We start from the raw sequence: 12,952 nt of genomic DNA on the forward strand, positions 1-12,952 counted from the left end.
TTGCTTATCAAGAATACTACCCCAAACTGGAAATTAAACAATGAAAACACCCACTGTCAGTCAAATACAAAAGCAGCACATACATTAATGCAAGGTTTCCAAGGTTTGCAAAATGCTAATTTCCAAATGTCACAAAAAGGCTAAATAATGGTTAGTCTGCTCTTTTATAAAAGATAAGAAAACCCACAATACAAAAAAAAATGTTTCTAAGCTTGAGAGATTACAGATGAGAGCCTTCTTTCAGGTATCTAGAGAATCTCGAGGAGAAACTCTTCCTGAGCCAGCACACAGAGTGCACGAACAGGCAAGGGAAATCGGGCTGACAGAGAGGTTCACAGGGTAAGGAGGGGGTCTCTAGTCTGGGGAGCAAGGGGAACCCCATAAGCACTGATGTGTGCACAACTGCTCTTCTTTTTGGACTGCCAGTAGTCGTGCCCCCCTTCGAAAAGCACCTTTTGAGACTGCTCCTCCCTACACAAGGGAAGGCTGGTTCTGATCCGCTTTCTTCACTGTCGTACCGCTCAGGGCACAGACGGCTGAAGCTGACTCTACAGGCCTGGAACCTTCAGGCCGGCTGTCACGGGCAGCAAGCTCATCTGCAGTTGCTAGTAGAGGCAGGGCCAGCAGTGCCACATGACCCCGGCCCCTCTCTAAGCCAGACCTCTAAATTCTTCCCAATCTGACAGCCCCCAAAGAGAATTTACTGTATTGCTCTTAGCCTAAATTGGCTAAAGGTCACTTATGTGGTTTGCCACCAAAACTCAAAGTGCCACAAGCAACAAAGGGGGGTAGGGTGGAAGGCAGCAGAAACCCAGCAGTCACGAGGAAGGGGTGGGGACTGTGCCGCACAGGTAACCTGAAAGGCAAGCACTGGCAAGTTGAGTATCTTTGGCAGAGTGACTAAGGAACGCTTATGAGCTGAAAACGACCTGTATTGATTGCTATTTGCCACAATTTATGGAGACTCAAAGTTACAGCTCCCTGGGTGACAAACGTTAGGAACAGGGTGGTGAACACATCCTGAGTTAACCACTGCTCAAGATGGAGCCCTGGAAGGGGATAATCACAACCAAACACCCACATCACTGCCAGAATACATCCAAAAATACATCTAACAGACCTTATGGAAGTGTACTAATCTTTCTGGCAGCCTTGCAAATGCTCCTTTCCTTTTTAACATACATGTTCTTACTGAAAGTAGAATGGCAATGCACAAGAGAGAGGCTGGAAGAAGGGGAGGCAGGAGAGGGCTGCACCAGAGGGAAGGGGAGGTGAGCAAGATGAATGGTCTCACAAGAACCATTCATTCATTCTTCAGGGCTGTGAGCAGAAACTACTGAGCTGACCAATGTGCTCAATCAGAAACGCTTAGAAATTTTACACGAAAAAATGAGGAGAGTCTCCAAATTTAAAAGAAAACATGTTATATTCCCTATAGAAACTATGTAACAATTAATGAAAAGAACAGAACTAGAGAATCTTCTACCTGTGCTCCTCACTACAGACCCTTGGGCCAAGTAATTAATTCACTGTAGTGGGGACTGTTTTGTACACTGTAGAATGTTATAAGCATCCCTGGCCTCAAGACATTAATGTCAGTAACATCCACACCCACCGCCAGTTGTGACCATCAAAAACTATGTCCAGAAATTAACAAATTCCCTGGGGACAAAATCATACCCATTTGAGAACCACTGCTCTAACAAGTGTTTTCTGTACTTAGCTTTATTCCTACAGAGTAGACTGTATCTGTAATAAGGGAAAACAAATTCTCATTTTCATGGGCCCATTTTCTCTCATTTGAGAGGCTCATCATAATGTGTTTCTCTTAATTATTGTCCCCCCATTTGCTCAGCTGTCCACATCACTTAACAAAATTGTCAGACCCTCTGGTCTCAATGAGCAGGCAGGCACCTCTTCTCCCTCCAGTGAGGGCCACACTGAACAGGCAGGCAGAAAGCGCCCCCAAGGCCACTTATTTCTCTCAAGTTAAAGGAAGGAGTCAGGGTACTTTGAAGTAGAAAGGAAGTTGAGTAATGTTGAAGTAATATTTCAACTATCACATCCTAACACCTAGGGCTATGCTGTCTAATCAGTGGTCACTGGCCACATGCCTGTACTGAGCACTGGAAATGGGACGAGAGTACAAATCAAGACATGCTACGTGCGTAAAATACATACTGGATTTCTGAGATTTCATACAAAAAATGTAAAATATTTTATTAATAAGTTTACATTTATTATATGTTAAAACAATAATATTTGGGATAGAATGCAATATATTATTAAAATTAAACTCGCCTGATTCTACTTTTTTTAATGTGGCTGCTAGAACACTTCGAATTACAAATGAGACTCACATTATAGTTCTACTGGACAGCACCACCCTAGGCTCTTCAGATAAAAACCAGAGGAGTACTTGGCCTAAAAAGTCAGAGATTCCTGGTCATACCAATGATGGTGAATTTTTCTAAGGCTTCTCCTAGTAACATGCCTCACATCAATGATCACCAACTATCAAATCACTTAAATCGTCATAGTAAGGTTCAGAACAACATAACTGCCAAATGTTATGGTGCTGATCATGACTCTTCTTCATCTCATTCATCCCTGTTACTGCCTACCACATAGGAGAAACACAAGTAAGTATGTCTTAGGGCAGGTATAGGCACAAGAGAAGGAGGCCACACCATCTTGAAGGCTGGCTTCTTCAAAGTGGATTCTTGTGGCTTCCACAGTATTACTTTAATTAAGCCTGGTTAAATCTCAACTATTTAAAAGATCCAGAGGTAGCAGGCAGTTTATATCACCAAGTACATACTTAAAAAATATATCAACAGATTTTAAAAGTACCTTTTCATCAATCCTAATGAGAACCATCAAAAAGTTATTTCACAGAATAATTACTAGAAGCACTGGGGAGGAATCAAGATGGCGGAGCAGCATGGAAACCTGAGCTTGTCTCCTCCCTGAAATGCAGCTACATCAGCACCAAATCATTTTGAACACCTAGGAAATTGATCTGAGGATTAACGCAACAATCTTCGTAACTTGAGCCGCAGAACTTGGCACATACGCACTGCAGGCAGGTGAACCGGGGGAGACAAAGAAGCCTTGGAGGGTGGTGAGCTATTTTGGCAGAGAGAGAAAGAGAAAGGCACAGAAAGCAGTGCATCGGGATCGTACAAGAAAAGCACTCCCCACCAAAGTAGCTGGAGAGAAAGAGAGAAAGGGAGAAAGAGTAAAAACCTTCACAGGGGACTGAACAAGAAACCTGTTCCCCAAAACCACTGCCAGGGAGAAAGAAGAGGATTCAATACCACCAGGATTCTATAAACAGTGGAGCACAGACTCTGAAGTTCCCGAGCTCAGTGCCTGGCAGTGCTCTGGTGAGGAAGTAGGGCGAATCCCCAAGAGCAGGCTGCAGGGTCTGAGGGGTCTGTGTGCTACACAGGGAGAAGTGGTTGCCCTGCTTGGAGTGTATTTGGTAGAGGCCATATGGCCTCCCCTAGGGCAAAGGTCCCAATGGACCCTGGAGAGCAGCACATATGCTGGTATAGGGACTCAAACACCAGAGTGCCATGAAACCTGGCACTGGCTGGGTGTTGTGATTTGCCATAATCTCTGAATCACTGCCGCGGCGATTGCATGAACGTTTTTCTGGCGTAGGGTGGCACTCGGCCATCACTCAGTAAGACCCTCCCCAGAGAGTCAGCGTAGGTCCAAGCCACCGAGGACTCTGAAGCATGGAATTCTGAAACAAAACCCCATCTAAGATAAAACTCTAGAGGGAGGTGCCACCTGGCAGTGGACAGCTTGAACATGGACAGGGTAGAGACAGGGAGTAGACAGAGGGCTGACAAAGGAGGGGCTTGATCGCGGGTCAGTGAGAACTCAAAGTTCCTGTGCTAGATACTAGGGAGCTGGGTGAAGCCATTTCCACCTCCCCTGTGCACACACAGCACACAGGCACATGGATCCACCCCAGTAGGCTAAGCAGAGCCACCTAGTGGAGAATGGAGCAATTACATCAAGCTCCACCCATCTGCACCCTCCAAGCACAGGCACCAGAAGACCAACATAAATCACTCCAACAAGCTTAGTGTATGGACTATAGAATCCTTCGTAGTTTCAGTTCTAAGGGACACTGAATGTAACTTCATTCAGGTTTCATTCTTTTGCTGGTTCCTTTATGTGTTCATTTTCTTTGCTTCAGTTTTTGCTTAAAATGTTCTTTTTATCGGGGCGCCTGGGTGGCGCAGTCGGTTGAGTGTCCGACTTCAACCAAGTCACGATCTCGCGGTCCGGGAGTTCGAGCCCCGCGTCGGGCTCTGGGCTGATGGCTCAGAGCCTGGAGCCTGTTTCCGATTCTGTGTCTCCCTCTCTCTCTGCCCCTCCCCCGTTCATGCTCTGTCTCTCTCTGTCCCAAAAATAAATAAACGTTGAAAAAAAAAATGTTTTTTTCTTTGTTTTCTTTCTCTTTCTTAGATACAGAAAGAAAAACTTGTTTTTTACTTCATTTATTTTAAAAAATTTTTTATTCTATTTCATTTTATTTTCTTTAATTCTATTTTATTATATATGAGTTTTTTAATTTTCAAAGTTCTTCTTACTTTTTTTCCCCTTTCCTTTCCCTTTTTCCTGTATTCCATAAAACTTCTTTCAACAAGTAGAACAAAACTCACCTAGGATCTAGCTTCCTTTTTTTTTTGATATTTTGTTTTGTTTTTAATTTTTATTTTATTAATTTTTTTCTTCCAAAATGACAAAATGAATGAATTCACCCCAAAAGAAAGAACAGGAAGAAATGAAAGCCAGGAACTAAATCAACATAGGTATAAGATGTGTGAACTAGAATTAGAACCATGATAATAAGAATACTAGTTGGGGTGAAAAAAGCATAGGAGACATAAAAGAATCCCTTTCTGCAGAGACAAAAGAAATAAAATCTGGGATGCCTGGGTGGCTCAGTCAGTTAAGCATCCAACTTTGACTCAGGTCATGATCTCGTAGTCTGTCAGATTGAATCCCACATTGGGCTGTGTGCTGACACCTCAGAGCTTGGAGCACGCTTTGGATTCTGTCTCTCTCTCTCCCCGTCTCTCTCTGCCCCTCTCCTGCGCATATTTTGTCTCTCTCAAAAATACATAAACATTAAAAAAAAATTTTTTTAAAGAAAGCTATAAAATACAGTAAGGCTGAAATTTAAAATGGTACAACTAAGATACAATCTCAAATAGATGGATGCCACAACACCAAGAATGGATCAAGCATTGAATTAGCATTACAGAGAATAATGAAGCAGGAAAAAAAAAGAGGGATACAAAGGCAAAAGATCATGATACAAGACTTAAAGAACTCAAGTGACTCATTAAAAGGTAGTAACATCCAAATCATAGGAGTCTCAGAAGATGAAGAGAGAGAAAAAGGGACAAAAGGTTTATGTGAGCAAATTATAGCAGAAAACTTTCCTTATCTGGGGAAGGACACAGACATCAAAAAACAAGAAGCACAGGGAACCATCATTAGGTTCAACAAAAACCAACCATCACCAAGGCATATCATAGTCAAATTAGCAACATATACAGGCAGGAAAGAATTAGGAAAGCAGCAAGGGGGGAAAAAAAAGTCCTTAACCTATAAGGGAAGACAGATAAGTTCACAGCAGACCTATCCACAGTAACTTGGCAGGCTATAAAGGAATGGCAGGATATATTCTGAATCAGAAAAATATGCGGTCAAGAATTCTTTATCCAGCAAGGATGTCATTCAAAACAGAAGGCGAAATTAAAAGTTTCCCAGACAAACAAAATCTAAAGGAGTTCATGATCACTAAACCAGCCCTGCAAGAAATTTTAAGGGGGTACTCTGGAGAAACAACAAAACAAAACAAAACCTCAAAAGGAACAAAGACTAGAAAGGATCAGAACATCACCAGAAACACCAACTCTACAGGCAACCCAATGACACTAAATTCCTTTCAGTACTCACTCTAAATGTAAATAAACTAAATGCTTCAATCAAAAGACACAGGGTATCAGAATGGATAGGAAAACAAGACCCATCTGTATGCTGCTTACAAGAGACTCATTTTAGACCTAAAGACACCTGCAAATTGAAAGTAAGGGGATGGAGAATCATCTATCATACCAATGGTCATCAAAAGAAAGCTGGAATAGCCATACTTACATCAGACAAACTAGATTCTAGAATAAAGACTGTAACAAGAGATGAAGAAGGGCACTATATCATAATTCAAGGGTCTATCCACCAAGAAGATCTAACAATTGTGAATATTTATGCACCCAATGTGAATGCACCCAAATATATAAATCAAGAAACTCATTTATTATAATACCATAATAGTAGAGGACTTCAACACCCCACTTAAAACAATGGACAGATCTTCTAAGCAGAAAATCAACAAGGAAACAATGGCTCTGAATAACACACTGGACTGGATGAACTTAACAGATATATTCAGAACACTTCATCCTAAAAAGGAATACACATTCTTCTTGAGTGCACTGGAACATTCTCCAGAATAGATCCTATACTGGGTCACAAATCAGCTCTCAACAAGTACAAGATCACACCTTATATATTTTCAGATCACAATGCTATAAAACTTGAAATCAACCACAAGAAAAAATTTAGAAACACCATGAATACTTGGACACTAAAGAACATCCTACTAAAGAATGAATGGGTTCACCAAGAAATTAAACAGGAAATTAACAAGTACATGGAAGCCAATGAAAATAACAACACGACAGTCTAAAACTTCTGGGATGTAGCAAATGCAGTCAGAAGAGGGCAGTATATAGCAATCCAGGCCTTCATAAAGAAGGAAGAAAGGTCTCAAATACCCAACCTACCCTTACACCTAAAAGAGCTCGAAAAAGAACAGCAAATAAAGCCCAAAACCAGCAGAAGAAGGGAAATAAAGATAAGAGCAGAAATCAATGATATCAAAGGAAAAAAAAAAAAACAAAAAAAACAAAAAAACAGATCAATGAAACCAGGAGCTGGTTCTTTGAAAGAATTAACAAAACTGATCACCCCCTAGCCAGATTGATCAAGAAGAAAAAGGAAAGGACCCAAATAAGTAAAATCACGAATGAGAGAGGAGGGATCACAACTAACACTGCAGAAATATGAACAATAATAACAGAATATTATGACCAATTATGTCAACAAATGGGGCAATCTGGAAGAGACGGACAAATTCCTAGAGACATATAAACAACCAAAACTGAAACAGGAAGAAATAGAAAATTTGAACAGACCCATAACCAGTAAAGAAATTGAATCACTAATCAAAAATCTCCCAACAAGTAAGAATCCAGGGCCAGATGGCTTTCCAGGGGAATTCTATCAAACATTTAAAGAACAGTTAACATGTATTCTTTTGAAGCTGTTCCAAGAAAAAGAAATGGAAGGAAGACTTCCAACCTCATTCTACGAGGCCAACATTACCTTGATTCAAACACCAAAGATCCCACTAAAAAGGAGAACTACAGACCAATTTCCCTAATGAACAGGGATGCAAAAATCATCAACAAGATACTAGCAAAATGGATCCAACAATACATTAAAAGAATTATTCACCACAATAAAGCAGGATTTATTTCTGGGATGCAGGGCTGGTTCAATATCCACAAATCAATGTGATACATCACATTAATAAAAGAGAAGATAAGAACCACATGAACCTCTCAATGTATGCAGAAAAAGCATCTGACAAAATACAGCATCCTTTCTTGATAAAAACCCTCAAGAAAGTAGGGATAAAAGGATCATACCTCAAGATCATAAAGGCCACATATGAAAGACCCATCGCTAATATCATCCTCAATGGGGAAAAACTGAGCTTTCCCCATAGGGTCAGGAACATGACAGGGATGTCCACTCTCACCACTGTTGCTCAACATAGTGTTGGAAGTCCTAGCCTCAGCAATCAGACAACAGAAAGAAACAAAAGGCACCCAAATCAGCAAGGAGGAAATAAAACTTTCATTCTCTGCAGACGACATGATACTGTATGTGGAAAACCCAAAAGATTCCACCAAAAACTGCTAGAACTGATACATGAATTCAACAAAGTTGCAGTACATAAAATCAATGTACAGGAATTAGTTGCATTTCTATACACCAATAATGAAGCAGCAGAAAGAAATATCAAGGAATTGATCCTGTTTTCAATTGCACAAAAACCCATAAAACACCTAGGAATAAACCTAACAAAAACAGTGAAAAACATAGATGCTGAGAACTATAGAAGGCTTATGAAAGGAATTGAAGACACAAAGAAATGGAAAAACATTCCAGGCTCATGGATTAGAAGAACAAACAGTGTCAAAATGTCGATACTACCCAAAGTAATCAACATACTCAATGCAATCCCTATCAAAAAACACCAGTATTCTTCACAGACCTAGAACAATTGTAAAATTTGTAGGGAACCAGAAAAGACTCCAAATAGTCAAAGTAATGTTGAAAAAGAAATTCAAAGCTGGAGGCATCACACTTCTGGACTTCAAGTTGTATTACAAAGCTGTACTCATCAAGACAGTATGGTGGCAGCACAGAAACAGACACATAGATCAATGGAACAGAACAGAGAACCCAGAAATGGACCCACAAATGTATGGCCAACTAATCTTTGCCAAAACAAGAAAGAATACCCAATGGAAAAAAGATGGTCTCTTCAGCAAATGGTGTTGGGAAAACTGGACAGCCACATGCAGAAGAATGAACCTGGACCACTTTCTTACACCATACACAAAAATAAACTCAAAATCAGTGAAAGACCTAAACGTACAACAGGAAGCATCAAAATCCTAGAAGAGAGAACAGGCCCTTTGCCACAGCAACTTCTTACTTGACATGTCTCTGGAGGCAAGGGAAACAAAAGCAAAAACCAACTATTGGGACCTCGTCAAGATAAAACAATCAGCAAAACTAAAAGGCAACCCATGGAATGGGAGAAAGTATTTGCAAATGACATTATTAGACAAAGGGCTAGTATCCAAAATACAAAGAACTTACCAAACTCAACACCCAAAAAACAAACAATCCTGTGAAGAAATGGGCAAATGACATGAATATACACTTTTCCAAAGACATCCAGGTGGCTAAGAGACACATGAAAAAACGCTCATCACCCATCATCAAGGAAATACAAACCATAACCACAATGAGATAGATACCACCTCACCCCTGTCAGAATGGCTAAAATCAACAACTCAAGCAACAACAAGATGTTGGTAAGGATGCAGAAAAAGAGGAACCCTTTTGTATGTTGGTGGGAATGCAAACTGGTGCAGCCACTCTGGAAAACAGTATGGAGGTTCCTCAAAAAATTAAAAATAGAACTACCCAAACCCAGCAGTTGCACTACTAGGTATTTAACTAAAGGATACAAAAATTCTGATTCAAAGGGGCACATGCACCCCAATGTTTATAGCCGCACTATCAACAATAGCCAAAGTATGAAAAGAGCAAAATGTCCATCAACTGACAAATGGATAAAGAAGATGTGGTTTATATATACAATGGAATATTTATTACTCAGTGACCAAAAAGAATGAATTCTTGCCATTTCCAACAACATGGATGGAACTAGAGTGTATTAGGCTAAGCGAAGTCAGTCAGAGAAAAAGAAGTATCATATGATATCACTCATATGTGGAATTTAAGAAACAAAACAGATGAATATAGGGGAAGGGAAGCAAAAGTAAGATAAAAACAGAGAGGGATTTAAAAAAAAATTTTACACAGGCAGGGGGGCGTGCCTGGGTAGCTCAGTTCATTAAGCATCCAACTTGGGCTCAGTTCATGATCTTGCGGTTCATGAGTTCAAGTACTGCATCATGCTCTGAATGGAGCCTGCTTTGGCTTCTGTGTCTCCCTCTCTCTGTCCCTCCCCCACTCATGCCACCCCCCTCAAAAAATAAAAATAAACATTAAAAGAAAATTTAAAAACAGAGAGGAAGACAAACCATAAGAGACTCTTAAATACAGAGAACAAACAGAGGGTTGCTGGCGGGTGTTGGATGGGGGGATGGGCTAAATGGGTGATGGGCTTTAAGGAGGGCACTTGTCGGGATAAGCACTTGGTGTTACATGTAAGTGATGAATCACTAAACTCTACTGCTGAAATTGTTATGTTAACCAACTGGGATTTAAATTAAAAAATAATAATTAAAAAAGAGTTGTTAGAAGCCCTTAGCAAGCCATGCAGGGAACCCATAAATATTTTCAACAAGGGTGCCAACACAATTAAATGGTGAACGAGTGGTCTTTCCAACAAATGGTACTGGGACAAATGGTTATCTACATGCAATAAAATGAAGTCATAACCCTACCTCACACACACATAAAGATTAATTCAAAATGGACCAAAGACTTAAATAAAGGAGCTAAAACTCCAAAACTCACAGGAAAAAAATACAAGTAAATCTTCATGATCTTGGGCTCAACAATGTTTCTTAGATTTGACACTAAAAGCATATGCAAGTGGACTTGATCAAAATTAAGAGCTTTTGTGTTTCAAAGGGCACCACCAGAAAGTAAAGTCATCATGTAATGATGGAAGAAAGTATCTGGAAACCATACAAGATAAGGGTCTTGTATCTAGAATGTAAAAAGAACTCTTGCATAACTTGACAAAAAAAAATTTAATAGGAAAAAGATTAAAATAGACATTTCTCCAAAGATAACCTGTAAATGGCCAATAAATATATGAAAAAATGTTCAGCATCATTAGTCCTTTGGGAAATGGAAATCAAAACCACAATGACAAGTACTGTCGAGAATGAAGAAAGTAGAACCCTGAATTGTAACAGTAGTGTTCTATGGCCCAGCTGCTTTGCAAGCTGGCAGTTCCTAAAAACGTTGAATTCAGCGTCATCACATAACCCAGCAATTTCACTTCCGGGTATAATACCCAAAAGAAATGAAAACATATGTCCCCACAAAATCTTGTGCGAAAATATTCATAGGACATTATTCGTAGCAGACCAAAAATGTGCATCGAGTGATAAATGAATAAATAAATAAAATGTGGTTAAATAAAATGGTAACATTATTCAGCAATAAAAAGGAATGAAAGTACTGTCACACGCTACAACAAGGGTGACCCTTGAAAACATTATGCTAAATGAAAAATGCTAGGCAGAAGAGACCACATGTTATAGGGTTCCATTTTATATAAAAATGTCCACACTAGGCAAATGTATAGAGAACTGAGTAAATTAGTAGTTGCTGAGGGCTGAGGGTAGGGGAAATAAAGAAGAAGGGGAATGGGGATTGACTGTTAACAGGTACAAAGCACCTGCAAAAAGCTGCTTTTTAAAAAAACAAAAGGTTACACAACTATATAATATCTTTTTAAGAGAGAGAGAGAGAGAGAGAGCATGTCTTGCAAGTGAGAGAGGGGCAGAAGGCAAGGGAGAGAGAGAATCTTAGGCAAGCTCCACACCCAGCATGGAGTCCAATAGGGGGCTCAATCTCACGATCTCATGAACTGTGAGATCATGACCTGAGCAGAAATCAAGAGTTGGGTGCTTAACCGACTGAGCCACCCAGGCACCCCTGTATACTATCTTTTAATGTCCACTCTCCAAGAAAAATTAGAAATAACTATCTTTAGATTTAGAAAACCTGCTACATATGGTCTCCTTCACAACTTCCCAGCCACATTTACAGTGAAAGGTAATACATACTTCCGTAAAAACCAGACTGAGAGTCTACCTAAATGTCCAAGTTTACACGAGGCACGAATTTAAAGAACATGCTCTCATATGACATCAACAATGTACCACCCTTAGCAACTAGAGTAAAAAATTTAGAACTAGTCATTTAGGTTTTTCACAAAGAATTACATTTATTTTGCCCTACATTAAACACAAGTAAATATTCCCGTTACTCCAAACATAAAAAATGCAGTTTAAGAAAAAACACAAAATATTTTCTTCAAATATTACAATACTAAGATGATTTTATCATGTTTATCTACTGCATACTGTATTTCTCAAGTACATTTGCTCTACCACAAAGGGGAGGAAAACCGAACCCTAGCAAAATGCATGCACGATCAGCTCTAAATTGCCATGGCAACCAGATGGGAGTTCCCACTTCCTTCCAGCTGCTATTTCTTTCGAGCAGAGAAAAGGACAAGTAAACTTCACATTTGGCAGAAAAAGAAGTCCTTTCCTTTATTATCAACCTAAATGGCAACTGACACAATTCAAGAAATTCATTCAGTTTTAACCAAAATATAAAGAAAAAGAAGTTCCAAATGAATTTCTCCTAGGAACATTCACACAAAGGCAATTTTTTTTCTTTCCTATGTCCACCACCTAATCTACAACTCACTCTCTTCCTCCCTCCCTCCTTCTTACTTTCCCATTCTTGATGGTAAATTGTTAGCCAGAGAAATATGCAATCTGCCATTTCTGCTTAAGGGTAGAATCAATCAATACATACTTTCTCTCAAAACAGCTTATCCAAAAAGGCTTTCTGTAACACTGGGTAAAGCTGCACAGCTAAGGAGAAAAACCCAGACTAGTTTTATGTGTTCCTCTATAATGAAAATGATTCTAAACTTTATGTAACTTGAACCTGAATGTTAAGTGTCAGCTGTGGTAGGCCAACTTCTGAAAATGAGTCCCAATGACCCTCATCCTTGTAGAATTCCCAACTCCTCTGAATGCAGGTAGATCCTGTGAATAAGACATCACTCTCATCTTTATATTATGTTACATGGCAACTGGGCAGTGATGTTGGGTGGGTTTGACCTAATTACATGAGCCTTCTACAAGTAGAGAGTTTTTTCTCACTGGTCTTAGAAGTCAAAGAGACGTGCTCTGGCTGGCTGAGAAGAAAGCAAATATCCACGGTGTGAACTGCCCATTAGGGCCACAGAGCAAGGAATTTCGAGTGACCT

At 39.8% G+C, this 12,952-nt stretch overlaps 1 protein-coding gene across 7 annotated transcripts in view; it reads right to left on the reverse strand.

Annotated features, from left to right (window-relative positions):
- Positions 1-12,952, reverse strand: part of SRPK2 (SRSF protein kinase 2) — a 255,446-nt gene that overhangs the window by 77,036 nt on the left and 165,458 nt on the right. The gene's annotated exons all lie outside the window — the stretch shown is intronic.

The sequence above is a fragment of the Herpailurus yagouaroundi genome, unplaced genomic scaffold, assembly GCF_014898765.1.
Source record: "Herpailurus yagouaroundi ecotype Mexico unplaced genomic scaffold, PumYag 100, whole genome shotgun sequence".
NCBI classification, from domain to species: domain Eukaryota; kingdom Metazoa; phylum Chordata; class Mammalia; order Carnivora; family Felidae; genus Herpailurus; species Herpailurus yagouaroundi.